Consider the following 13,917-nt stretch of genomic DNA (forward strand, 5'->3'; position numbering starts at 1 on the left):
TTCGACTCTGCAATAGTGAGCTTCTCGCTGCAGGTAGGCCTACTGCAGTTCTGTGAGAGCTCGGGACCAGAGGCGATGATAGGTTCCCATCCATAACCGATGAACCTCAGCACCTGCGAATGCTTCCAGCACTGATTTACTGTCGCAGCATGATGGCACTGCAGATTTGGCTTCCTGAAATGCATTGCAATTAGGTTTTAATTGATCTATGCCTTAATTGGAAAACTTTGTTGTAAAAAGGTAAGATTTTAAGTTGGAGGTTATGTTAAGATATTGTTTTAAAGAAATAGTTCACAAAAAGTTTTATATTTAGTTAATTTACTCACCCTCAGGCCATCAAAGATGTACAGTAGGCGACTTTTTCATTCAATTCTTTGTGAACCAAAAATTGCTGAGACTTTTGTTTCAGTATGTTGATGTACATCCAATTAAAATAGAATATTGAGTAGGGGGCGGAGCATTCTTTTTATGCATCATTCCCTCTTAGCAAACTAATTGTAAAAGGGGTGTGGCTAAAAACATTGTAAATGAAGCTGCCAAAGTGACGTAAACAAAGAAGGATGGACACTCCAAATGCAAAAGCAAATGGTCAGATTTGATTGAAGATTACCAAAACAAACAGTGGATTAACTTCCACGGATTAGTTGTTGGAATAACAATGCGCTAGTAAAATAAACATTGTAGATTTTGCCATTTTTGATTTCATGCAGACTTTAAAGAAGATTTTTAGTTGAATCTGTGGTCCTTGGTGATTTGTGTAATGCAAGTCGATGGTCAGCCATTTTTGAGAATAAACTTAAACACATACATTCATTCAGTTTCCTTCAGCTTAGTCCCTTATTTATCACAGGTCGCCACAGCAGAATGAACTATCAACTATTCTGGCATATGTTTTACACAAGTGAAACCCTTCCGGCCACAACCCAGTACTGAGAAACACCCAAACACTCTCACATTCACATACATACACTACTGCCAATTTAGTTTACACAATTCACCTATAGCACATGTCTTTGGACTGTGGGGGAAACCCATGCAAACACGGGGAGAACATGCAAACTCCACAAAGAAATGCTAACAGACCCAGCCAGCACTCGAACCAGTGATCTTCTTGCTGTGAGGCAACAGTGTTAACTACTGAGCCACTGTGCCACCCTAAACACATACAAGTCCAAATCAATCGCTGTGCCTCCTCATCACTGAGGTCTTATGAAGAGAAATTATTGTTCTGTGTTCATTTACACAAGTATTAGCTTTAATTTCAGATTATGACAAAAAAAAATTGGAGAGTTAGTGGTCTAAGCGATTCTTCTCTAACGTTTCTAACATTTCCCATATTTAGGAGTCAGTTTTGGTGCTAAATTCTTTGTGGAGGATCTCTTAGGGTGCTTTCACACTTGGTTCAATTGCCTGGACTTTACCCAAGTTCCATTGTGCCCCTTTGCCACCTTCTTGGTTGATTTGTGTTTACGTTGGCTGCATCCGTAACATTTACTACTCAGTAGGTACTGCATTTGCATTTAAATGCAGTAGAAAAGTATAGTTGTATACATTTGGAATAGTACGTTCTATACAGTATGAATGTGAGAAGTATTAATGGAATTCGGACATACTACATCCGCCATTTTGTCATCCCATTCATTATCATTGGCGGATGAGCAAATTGTACTAAATTGTACAAATGAGATCCGATGAGTTCATATGAATTAGCCATTAAATCAAAAAGTTACAAAGTGCTGTGAGATTTTGTTGATATTCCCAGTAGGCACCTTGAAAAAAACATGTCAAAAACCCAATGCTATCTCGCAGAAATTCAAAACTTTTCAATTTAGTGGCTTATTCGTATAAAATTGTACAATTAAAATCTCATTTATACAATTTGGTACAATTTGCTCATCCCCCAATGACGGTCGGGTTTAGGGGTGGGGTTGGGTGCCACGTCTTCTTTTTAACAATTTTTCATTTTGTACGACTGAACTCAACTAAACTGACTGACTTTGTGAGAATTAACCACTAAACTGACAAAACCGTAAAATAGTTACGTTTCCTTGTGAGATCAGGTTGAACCACATCAAAAATGCAAACTGGTTTGATATCAATTTTCTACCTTGATGTCACAATGACATCAAATTGAGCACATAAAAAATCAATTACAAGAAAGTCTGGATTTTTGACCAGTTTTTTGACGCCAATGTTAGATGTCAATTAGATGTTGTTTTAATGTCAATATAGTTTACATGCATTATAGGGATACAAAAACCAGTGAATTTAGTATACAATTTTTTGTGTTGTTTTTTTTTGGTGGTCAAAAGAGCATCAGTGTGTGGATGTCTTTTAGACGTCAATGTTTTCACATTGAATTTGATTAGCACTTTTGACATGTTTCTTCGTTCATTCATTTTATTTCGACTTAGTCTCTATTTCAGAGGTCGCCGCAGAAGAATGAACCACCAACTATTCCAGCATATGTTACGCAGCGGATGCTCTTCCAGCCGCAACCTAGTACTGGAAAACGCCCCTACACACTCATTCACACAAACTCATACACTATGGGTAATTTAGTTCATTCAATGGCATGTTTTTGATGAGTTGTGGAGTTTGCTGCCAAAACTTCAAATCCTGAAAAATTGTGATAACCTTTCACAGGTGATTTCTGTTCATTCACCTATAAACACAGCCAGGAATATTAAAAGTGAATGAATTGTGTGCGCAAATGGGTCATGTTACTCAACAGCCATAAAGCTTCTTAGCCAACATTCATTCATGCATTTTCTTTTCGGCTTAGTCCCTTTATTAATCTGGGGTCGCCACAGCGGAATGAACCGCCAACTTTTCCAGCATATATTTTACGCAGCGGATGCCCTTTCAGTTGCAACCCAACACTCGGAAGCATCCATACACACTCATTCGCACTCATACACTACGGCCAGTTTAGTTTACTCAATTCACCTATTGCCCATGTCTTTGGACTGTGGGGGACACCGGAGCACCCAGAGGAAACCCACGCGAACACGGGGAGAGCATGTAAACTCCACACAGAAACGCCAACTGATCCAGCCGAGGCTTGAACCAGCGACCTTCTTGCTGTGAGGCGATTGTGCTACCCACTGAGCCTTCTTAGCCAACATTTTACCTTAAATGAAAATAGAGCAAAAAATCTAAAAACAATTTTAAAAGGGTTTTTATAAACAATAATAAAGAAGCTGGGCGAGAGTTGCCTAAAGGGTGAATGGATGAGTAGACAGTTGATTTATTATGTTGGTGACGGCACCTTCTGGAAAACCCTTGACAGTTTCCCCTGATGCATCTTCAACAGATCAAACACCGCGCTCCTCCATTTCCACACAATAGGCTCTGTTGTCAGTCTTAAAGGACAGGCGCTTCTGTCAGCGGTGGCTAGGCTGGATTAAAGACAGGCAGTAAATAAAAATATGCCACATCACCCTCACTGAAGCTTCTCTGGGGATCGATACATCTGTCAGTCACCCGGCTGCTGTCTGACTGGGCCAAATGAAAATGCATGCACAAGAAAGCGTGTTATTTTAATAAGCCGCAGTCAAAAGGCAAATATACTTTTGCCTGAAACATGAGTAAAAGCTGTCACTTCAAAAAGTAATACGAGTTTATTAGTGCAGCTACAGAATGCATTATGTTCCTTCATTGTGTTGCTGAGACGTGAGAGCTGTGAAACATCCCTTGTCAGCTTTACCTTGTTTGTTCTGAACACACAATTAATATTTTAACACGGCATACTGCAAATATATATTGTTCCGTGCTATTCATTTGACTAAATACATAATTTAACGATAAACAATTCCTCTGAAACTCAGTTATTGACACAACTGGAGAAGATAAGGAAAGGTAACAACATTTAAAAGGTGTCAAAAGGGACTGAACTGATGTGTTTGTGAAGGCAAATTTGAGCACGAAAAGCATCCGTAACCCACTGTGTTTGACATTCAGCATGCTTCTCGAGGCTGCGGATGGCTGGCATTGTGCGTTCACCTGCATATAGTGCCGTTTCCTCTGTGAGGGTTTGTTTGTGTGAAAGCTGATCTGCGAAAGTGCCATAGACGAGCTGCATTCGCAGACTCGGAGGCCCTGAACCAAGAACAAGCTGGGATGGAAAAATACCTGCATGTTTACAACTTAGTGTAGTAATCAAATCCTGCTTTCACAGGAAAAAAGCTAAGTGAAAGAGTAGCTCTCCGGAGAGAAAAATAGATGGGTTAAATGATACATTCCTGCAAACGGACGCCCGTTTATACTAAGCACTGCATTCTGTTCATGATAAGAATACAGTTTTATATACAGTATATATATAAAGGATTAAAACTGTAAACAGTATTATGGTTTTGCTTGGTTAAAATATAGCATTTAAATAAAGTAATATACAAATTTTGTACAAATAAAGTAAAAGGGTGGGTTAATAGCTACTGTATGTTGAACAATCATCAACCTAATTAAAATATTAGTCATTGATAACACAAGTAAACACATCATGCAGTTTCGAAAAGAAGGCTTTTATTATTAATGGAAAACAAAATACAAAACTACGTAGCCCTGTGTGAAAAATGTTTGCACCCTAAACCTAATAACTGGTTTGGCCACCCATAGCAGCAACAACTGCAATAAAGTGTTAAAGCATGAACCGCCTTTTTAAGGTCATGCAACAGCATCTCAATTGGATCCAGGTTAGGACTTTGACTAGGCCACTCCAAAGTCTTAATTTTGTCTAACTTTTACCCTCTTTGACTTAATTGATTGGCTCTGATATTTTGACATTGACGAGCACTGTCTGCAGATTGATGGAAAATAAAATGTTGATATTTTATAGGTCGATATGGCTGGGAACTAAACTGTCATTCTGGCTGATACGACTTCTCTATGCTAATCTAGAAACTGAAGTATGTAACATTTATATTGTGTCCATTCTGTGCAATGTGGGAGGAAAAGAAAATCATGCGTCATCCAAAGTGCTGCCAATAAATAATAATTTATTATACAAAATCAAAGATGAACAGAAAATAGTAATAATAAAGAAGAATAATATAGATAACAGCAAAAGGTAAATTATATACAGTTTATACGAACAAAAACAATATCCAAAAACAATAAACCCCACAGGGAAAGAGGACAAAAGTGGCACTGAAAGAAAAGGAAAATAACAAAACCAAAAATCAAACTAACTCAGTATAACACTTTTACCTAACTGAAATAAAAATAATAATAATAATAATAATAATCAATGAACTTTGTTGTAGTATGATATCTGCAGCAGGTTCAGTGATATAATGCAGAGCTTACCTAACTGGGGACTTTTTCAGGTGCATAATATCATTGGGCTTCCTACAGCAGCAAAGTTCCTTGAATGAGAGTGTATTTCCTTCAACCTAGAAAACAGATTTTTATTTTCCATCAGTCTTAGTACTGTACATGATCTAAATATAGAAGAGTCAAGCTTTAAATAGGAAAATGATCAAAACTCTTTTTTTAAAGAGGTGTTAATGGTCTAATCCAGTTCAATGATTTATGCTAAGTTATAACGCTCCCAGCAGAACAAAAGATCAGCTAAATGGATTAAAAAATGGTCAAACTGAACTATTTAACATTAGGTGACTTGTAAAATGAGCACATTTCCAAAAAAATCTATATATATAAAACAGTGTTGGGCAGTAGCGTCACTACAAGTAGTGACACTACTAGCTTAATTACATTTCTCAGTAGTGTGGTGGTAGCGTCGCTACATTCTAAATCAAATAGCTTTCAGTAGTGAAGCTATTTTTTTAGTGAAGTAGCGCAGTAGCGTCAACAAAAGATACATTTACCGATCACGGATCAATAAGTGACGGCACTGACATTCACGGAGCTGTGAGGCCGGTGTCTAGCTAATGAAAGTAAATCCAAATGATGTCGAGAATGAAGATTTCTACTTTTTCCTGTTTTTTGGTGGTCGACAACAAACATTTTGGCGCGTTATTTTTGACGATTTGTTTTTTTACTTAATGCCTCATATGTTTTATTGACAGTTTGATCACTAAGATATGATTGACTTGGATTTAAGTTGCTTCGATATAAAAATGAAAATTACATTATGAAAATGTTACATTTTCCAGAGGTTAGCTTTTAGCGTAGTTAAGCTACATTTTAAGTAAAGTAGCTAATAGCTTAGCTCACTACATTTTGCAAGTAGCTTGCCCAACACTGATATAAAAAAGCATTAAGTGTGACCACTAGCTATAGTTTTAGTAGCATAGCTTATTATTGTTCGGAAATACTACCACTTTCCACCAAGTTTTCTTTTATTTTTATGTTTATATAATTATTATATTAAGAAATAACATTCCCTCTATGTCTGTGTGGATGTTCTATGGGCAGCTGGATGTGAAAAGACCAGTCAGTGCCACCCAATGCCATAGCAGAAACGACGAGCCGGTTGGTAATTCAGCGCCATTTCCAATTAGTGTGACAACAATAACCTTTCATCCTGTCATTTATCAATTAGAGGAGAGGGAAAAAATCGTCCAGCTGAGAGCTGTGCAATAATGTGCAGCTGTGCAGAAGAATTCAGCGTCCCTTTATTACTTTGCGACAAAGGGGAGACAAAGACATATTTCACTCATTGCGTGACTTAATGAGGGCGCTCACAATCCATCATCCAAATGCAGCCCAGCAGAGGACGGATTCTCGCGAGACTTTCAGCGTCAGCTTTCAGTGTTCTCGCGAGAGTTCCTACACGGAGCGAATAGACAGCAGCACGCGCCACCTGATGGTATTAATGAGACATTTCTGCGACTTTTCTCAGATGTTTTACAGCTAAACTCGATTCTGTGCTGCTTGACATTACATTACTAAAGCTTGCTTTGGAACCGAGGCAGAAATTATCGGTTTCTGGTTATAGTTTTTGTGGGTTTCGTTCTTCAGACCCGAGGACATGATCTCATTTGCACACTGAGGTAAATAATACTGATACATTTGAATAATCACATACAGATTTACATAATTGAGTACGATTTCTTTTTCTTTCTTTCTTTCTTTCTTTCTTTCTTTCTTTCTTTCTTTCTTTCTTTCTTTCTTTCTTTCTTTCTTTCCAAAACATGTAATTAAAATTATGTTATATCCATATAAACCTAGTAATTATGTTTCATATATATGAAATCTATATATCATAATTAATAGCCTATGTATATATCATACTTTGTATATATGTATGAATCGTACTTAAATAATTTGTATATATCTATAAATCGTAATTAAATAATTTATATATCACATTTATATATCATAATGTCAATTTATATCATAAATAAGTAAGTTAATAGGTAAGTATATATCATAATTATGAAAAATATCTAATTATAATATTAAAAAAAAAAAAAAAATTATATATATATATATATATATATATATATATATATATATATATATATATATATATATATATATATATATATATATATATTATAAATTAGGCTATATAAGAAAAACAACATTGTAAATAATGAAACATATATTAACTATTAATGAATATAATAGATGTTGTTATATACGTATAAATCTAGTAGTTGTGCATCATAATTAAATATGAAATCTATATATCATAATTAATATGTATATATATCATAATTTGTAAATATGTATAAATCAAAAATTTATCATAAGAGAAACGTTTATATCATATTTTCATAATTATGAACATATCTAATTATATCTAATTAAAATATCTAATAGTTTTTTATTAATTAAACTATATATGTAAAAATAACATTGTAAATAATGAAACATGAATTATTAATGAATATAATAGATGTTATATAAAAGCTAGTAATTATGTTTCATAATTAGATATGAAATCTATATATCATATTTAATATGTATGTATCATAATTAACTAATTTGTATATATGTGTAAGTTATAAATAATTCATAAAAGGACTGTATATATCACTATTTCATTATTTTGAAAATATATCTAATTATCATATATAATCAAAATATATAATTATTTTTAATAATTAAGCTATTGTAAACAATGAAACATATATTAACTATTAATGAATATAATAAATGCCATGTTATGTACATATAAATCTAGTAATTGTTTCATAATTATATATGAAAACTATAACTTAATTAATATGTATATATCATAATTTGCATATATGTATTAATTATAATTAAATCGTAAAATAAAAGTATATATCACCATTTCATAATTATGAAAAAAAAATTAATTATGATATCTTTTAATTTAATTATGATATCTAATTAAAATATATAATTATTTTTAATAATTAGGCTATAAGAAAAAACAACATTGTAAATAATGAAACATATATTAATTATAAATGAATATATTAAATGTCATGTTATACATATAAACCCAGTTATTATGTTTCATAATTATAAACGAAATGTAAATATCATAAGTAATATGCATATATCATAATTTGTATGCAAGTATAAATCATAATTAAATAATTTGTATAAATGTATAAATAACAATTAAATCATAAAAGAAATGTATATATCACAATTTCATAATTATGAAAATATATTTAATTATGATACCTAATTTAAATATTTAATTATTTTTAATAATTAGGCTATATATGAAAAAAAAATGTGTGATGGCTTGGTTGAATTTGTAGTCATCTCAACTTATATCAGTTAGTCATATCAGTATTTCATATTTAGTCATATCAGTCAGTCTGACTAAAAATATTAACTTAACCTGATTATCTTATTCAAATAAGTTATAGTGACAAAAAACATTTGTTCTCATTACTTTTTTGTCATATACATTTTTACAGTGTAATTACATTCCAACTACATTCAACAACTAACTAGGCCTTATTAATCAATTAATGTATGGATCAAATCAAGACACGATACTTACCTGAAAACATTTAAATATTAATAATTAAATAATAATGTATACAAATAGTTATTTGATATGATAACATCAATGAAGTCATTATTAAACATTGCGTTTAGTTATAATTATATTATATAGGTGGTGACATGGTGGCTTAGTGGTTAGCACGATCGCCTCACAGCAAGAAGGTAGCTGGTTTGAGTCCCTGCTGGGCCAGTTGGCATTTCTGTGCGGAGTTTGCATGTTCTCCCCGTGTTGGTGTGGGTTTCCTCCGGGTGCTCCGGTTTCCCCCATAGTCCAAAGACATGTGGGATGGGTGAATTGAATAAACTAAATTGGCCGTCGTGTCATGGATGTTTCCCAGTTCTGGGTTGCAGCTGGAAGGGCATCCGCTGTGTAAAACATATGCTGAATAAGTTGGCGGTTCATTCCGCTGTGGTGACCACTGATGAATAAAGGGACTAAGCTGAAGGAAAATGAATGAATGAATATTTTATAAATATAATAAAATTGTAAATTAAATTGACTGAATGTTTATTTATTTACCTATTTATTTAAATCTAAAAGTGTATTTATTAAATACATTCGTTCGTTAAAAGGTCGGTTGCCCCCACAGATGAATAAAATTTTGGCAGAATTTGAAACATCAAAACAAGCTAACCAATCATCTGTCAACAAGCGATTAGTTGCTCACGTCTGTTTTTTGTGCGGAGACTCGCCATCAGCAGTCAATATGATCTCTGTTCATCTCTCCTGTGGATATTCACTGTCTTTCCCATCGACCAGTGCAATATTAAAATGCTTCATTCACTGTCATGACCAGTTCATTAAGTCTAACATCTTCCCTGTATATATTTTTTCTCCCGCTTTCATTTCAGTTTTCCATATTTTCCAGTTGATGCTCACTTGTGTAAAGAATTTTCATTCATTACTGATTCAATACTAATTTATCATTCATTCATTCATTCATTCATTCATTCATTCATTCATTCATTCATTCATTCATTCATTCATTTATTTTCTTTTCAGCTTAGTCTCTTTATTAATCCAGGGTTGCCAAAGCAGAATGAACCACCAACTTATCAAGCATATGTTCTACACAGCGGATGGCCTTCCATTCACGACCCAACACTGGGAAACACCCATACACTCTCACATTCACACACATACGGCCAATTTAGCTTATTCAATTCACCTGTATGTCCACACAGAAATGCCAACTGACCCAGCCCGGGCTCGAACCGGCGACCTTCCTGCTGTAAGATAATCATCTTACCCACTGCTTCACTGTGATACCCAATACCGATTTTATTTGCTTTATTTTTCAGATTTCTTTTCAAATGTTTACATCATATAATAGTTTTTCCAATATGGTTTTTTTTCTGTTCAGTGACTTTATGATTCAATTCAATTCACCTTTATTTGTATAGCGCTTATACAATGTAGATTGTGTCAAAGCAGCTTCACATAAAAGGTCACAGTAAATAGGAACAGTGTAGTTCAGTTTGTAGTGTTTAAGTTCAGTTCAGTTGAGCTCAGTTCAGTGTGGTTTAATCTATCCACTGTAGATTAATGATCTATCACTGTATATTCACTGTATGTTAATTTCTCATTTACCCTTACCTTGTTCTCCTGTCTCTGTTGTTTATTTTTCTGTTGTATAGTAACCTTGAGTCTGCAGAAAAATTCTGTGCTGTATAAAAGAAACATATTCATGATAACAACAATCATAATCAAAATAATAACAATTCTGCTCAATATAAAATAAACATATAATTATTAATGTGTTTATTATGATGTTTATTTTATACTGAACAGAGTTGTTATTATTATGGTTATTGTTATTATTAAATTATTTTACATTTATCAAAATTGTTAATATTACTATGTTTATTTTGTATTGAGCAGAATTATTATTATTATTATTATTATTATTATTATTATTATTATTATTATTATTATTATTATTATTATCTCAAATTATTTTATATTTAGCAGAATTATTATTATGAGTATAAAGCTAAATGTATAATTGTTATTATTATCATTATTATTGATGTTATTAATATGTTTATTATGATTTTGAGCAGAGTAGTTATTATTATCACGGTTATGACTATGATTATTCATTCATTTATTTTCTTTTTGGCTAAGCTCCTTCATTAATCTGGGGTTGCCATATTATTATAAAATAATTTTACATTTAGCAGAATTGTTATTATTATTATTATTATTATGTTTATTATTATGTTTATTATTATGTTTATTTTATGTTTATTTTATATTGAGCAGAATTGTTATGCTCATGATTATTATTATTATAAAATCATTTTACATTTATGAGAATTATTATTATTATTATCCAATTATTTTGTGTTTAGCAGAATGTTTATGAGTATAAAGCTAAATATACAATAATTATTATTATTTAAAAATAATATTATTAATAATAATGATATGTTGGCGATGCAGTGGTGCAGTAGGTAGTGCTGTCGCCTCACAGCAAGAAGGTTGCGGGTTCGAGCCTCGGCATTTCTGTGTGGAGATTGCATGTTCTCCCTGCATTCGCGTGGGTTTCCTCCGGGTGCTCCGGTTTCCCCCACAGTCTAAAGGCATGCGGTACAGGTGAATTGGGTAGGCTAAATTTTCCGTAGTGTATGTGTGTGTGTGAATAAGTGTGTATGTGTTTCCCAGTGATGGGTTACAGCTGGAAGGGCATCCGCTGCATAAAACAAATGCTGGATAAGTTGGCGGTTCATTCCGCTGTGGCGACTCCAGATTAATAAAGGGACTAAGCCAAAAAGAAAATGAATAAATGAATGTATTATTTTTATTATTATTATTAATATTATTATTATTATTATTATTATTATTGTTTACTTTATATTGAGCAGACTTGTTATCATTATGATTATTAATATTTTCAAATTATTTTATATTAAGCATAGTTGTTATTATTATGGTTATGATTATGATTATTATCATTATACAATTATTTTACATTTATCAGAATTGTTATTATTATTATTATTATTATTATTATTATCAAATTATTTTATGTTTAGCAGAATTGTTATGAGTATAAAGCTAAATATATATTTATTATGACTATGTTTATTTTATATTGAGCAGAATTGTTATTATTATGGTCATGATTTAAAACATATGCTGGATAAGTTGGCGGTTCATTCCGCTGTGGCAACCCCTGATTAATAAAGGCACTAAGCCGAAAAGAAAATGAATGAATGAATGAATAATATAATTAGTATAAAAATTGCTTCGATATATAAATTGTGCTCTGCATCCATCAATGTGCACTTACAGCAATGAGTAATGAATAAACACACACACACACACTGTTTGAACACACATCCAATATACATAATATTATACAATTGCATAGTAATTTCTTATAAATAAAATTAACATATTTGCCTATTTCAGGTGAAGCTACGATTCTGACCACATCTTCTTCCACTTGCGGTGAGTCTTGTGTTTACACTTTGGTGAAATAATTAGAGATGGATTGCATGCATGTGTGTGAGTGTGTGTCAGGTCAAGCTGGGCAACTAGTAACCCGAGCCCGCGTTTTATTGAGATGTCCATTAATCCCAGCTCTCTGCCCATGACCTCTGACCCGGGCTGACCCCTGCACATGGTGTTCGGCGGCCACTCGGGCACTGCTGTGTCTCCCGATCCCGACAGCAGCCCACTCGCTCCCATCGGAGAGAGGGAATCATTAAGGCGCAGATCTAAAACGAGGGCCAGGGGAGAGCTTCATCCCCGCAAACACAGCCATGAGAAAGAGGCTCTCCTCTCATCTCAACGGATAGAGTTACGCCGGAGCGAGAACCGTTCAGCTTTTAATTGCATTCTTCTAACTCCATCTCACATCTTCATCCATCTCTCTCTCTCTCTCTCTCCCTCCCACACAGTTTGATTCTCACTCGTCCAATCGTGTTGCCGACACCTCGTACAAATCATTCCAAATTGGAATTCATTTTCCGAAGAGCTTTTAAGAAGACGAATATGAGAGCCACTTACTGTGAAATGAGGCGTTTATTTTTAAAGCGCCAAGTCGGATCGCTTTACCTGATGCTGCTGCCTATAAAAGAAAGTCCTCACCTGCCACCGGAGGGGGGGAGGCTAAAAATAAAAGTTGTCCTGGATGAAGCTTTCGGTATGAAAGAGAACACCCGATTGGCTGGCTGGCAAGCCGTTGTCACCTATCCGAGCTCTGGTGAGCAATTACCTGGCCTGTCGGAATCCAAACCCGAACAGATTGAATTCTGATTGATTTCCGCCCAGGAAAGAGGAGAGAATTTAAAGGTCTTCTTTTTTAATTGGGTATTTGGTGTGTGCTGATGTGAGGAACTTGTCCCTCCCTGGGGATCCTTTATGGGGCAATAATGGCGCTGAGAAACAGCCCGGTCTGCTCTCTCTCCCTGGAAGGCCATAACCCCACATTTGTCCTGAGTGCTTTTCTATTATGCATTGATAGCTAAGCATCAATCAATACGAGGAGGGAAGGGAAAACCTAGCGAAACCAACTTCTTAAGTGTAAAACGCCTCTTAATACCAGAGCTTTCAAACAACTTAACCTGGGTGCTTTTTTTCTGCTGAGGACACAAGTGAGGAGAGACACTGCTGATGTTTTATTCAATAGGGTTCGGGTGGGGGATTTGTGTGTGCCACGACAGCGTGGAGGAGTGTTTTTTCGGGAGCTTTTAGAGAGATCTGCGCTTTTATGAAGCGTTTATTTGTCTGTTGTCAAGCCAATTTGGGTCTTTAGAAAAATTCTGCGCTATATTAAATAAAAAATAATAAATAAATAAATAATAATAACAATTCTGCTCAATATAAAATAAACATTATTATTAATAAACATTACATTATTATTATTATTATTATTATTATTATTATTATTATTATTATTATTATTATTATTATTGTTATTATTATTATTATTATTATTATTATTATGTTATAATAATGACCCCACAGTCCAAAGACATGTGGTCTAGGTGAATTGAATAAGC

Source organism: Danio aesculapii, chromosome 14 (assembly GCF_903798145.1).
Source record: "Danio aesculapii chromosome 14, fDanAes4.1, whole genome shotgun sequence".
In the NCBI taxonomy this organism is placed as follows: domain Eukaryota; kingdom Metazoa; phylum Chordata; class Actinopteri; order Cypriniformes; family Danionidae; genus Danio; species Danio aesculapii.